The following is a 1,634-nucleotide window of genomic DNA, read 5'->3' on the forward strand; positions in this document are numbered from 1 at the left end:
CTGGCCTTTCTCAAAGTGGGGTGTGGACCTCATAGGCCCTCTACCTAAGGGTAGAGGAGGTGCAAGTTTTGCAATAGTGGCCATTGATTACTTCACAAAATGGGTCGAAGCTGAACCATTGGCAAAAATCACAGAAGCAAACACCTCCAAGTTCCTATGGAAGAATATCATTTGTCGGTTCGGAATTCCCTACTCGATCGTCTCAGACAATGGCAGGCAATTCGATAACAAGAAGGTCAGAGAACTGTGTGAAGATCTTGGCATAAAGAAGCACTTCTCTACACCTAACCACTGGCAAAAATCACAGAAGCAAACACCTCCAAGTTCCTATGGAAGAATATCATTTGTCGGTTCGGAATTCCCTACTCGATCGTCTCAGACAATGGCAGGCAATTCGATAACAAGAAGGTTAGAGAACTGTGTGAAGATCTTGGCATAAAGAAGCACTTCTCTACACCTCACCACCCACAAGCAATGGCCAAGTTGAGGCCTTGAACAAGACAATCAATCACTCCTGAAAAGGAAGCTTGATGTATCAAAAGGGGCTTGGGAGCTGCCCCAAGTCCTTTGGGCGATCCGAACCACCGCCAGGACCCCAACAGGGGAAACGCCCTTCCTCATGGTATATGGAACTGAGGCGATGAGTCCGCTTATGGGACTGAGGCGATGAGCCCCGTGGAGGTCGGACTCCCATCTCCACGACGTCTGCACTTTAGTGAAGTGACCAACGACGAGCTCCGGAGGCTAGACCTCGATTTCATTGAGGAAAGGAGGGACGACTCCCAGCTGAGGTTAGGCACCTACCAAAGGAAGATGACAAGGTACTTCAACTCCAAAGTGAAGAAGAGGTCTTTCCGAATCAACGACCTTGTGCTCAGGAGGGTCTTTCCATCTTCAAAAGAACCCTGTTCCGGCTCCCTGGGACCGAACTGGGAAGGTCCATACAAGATCAGAGAAGAAATCCGACCTGGGACCTATTGGATTGAAGACATGGACGGCAAGGCACAACCCCGTCCATGGAACATTGAACACCTCAGAATCTTTTATCAGTGAATTGTATCATGCTGGATGACTTTCCCTGCCTTTGTAATAATTTTATGGCTCAGTAAAATGCGTTGATTAAATCGCCATACTACTTTAATAACCTCGGAGGAGAGGCTCGGGACCCACCACTGGGCCACCTCGCTTGGACTCCGAGGCTCTAGCACATGCCTCCCTTTCGGCCTTGCTGAACGCCAAGGGGAGAAGCCCCAACATGGCTGCACCATCCACCATGTCTGGGATGCATCGTAACCTTGGAGGAGAGGCTCGGGACCCACCACTGGGCCACCTCGCTTGGACTCCGAGGCTCTAACACATGCCTCCCTTTCAGCCTTGCTGAACGCCAAGGGGAGAAGCCTCAACATGGCTGCACCGTCCACCATGTCTGGGATGCGTCGTAACCTCGGAGGAGAGGCTCGGGACCCACCACTGGGCCACCTCGCTTGGACTCCGAGGCTCTAGCACATGCCTCCCTTTCGGCCTTGCTGAACGCCAAGGGGAGAAGCCTCAACATGGCTGCACCATCCACCATGTCTGGGATGCGTCGTAACCTCGGAGGAGAGGCTCGGGACCCACCACTGGGCCACCTCGCT

The sequence above is a fragment of the Olea europaea genome, chromosome 8 (genome assembly GCF_002742605.1).
Source record: "Olea europaea var. sylvestris chromosome 8, O_europaea_v1, whole genome shotgun sequence".
NCBI lineage: Eukaryota > Viridiplantae > Streptophyta > Magnoliopsida > Lamiales > Oleaceae > Olea > Olea europaea.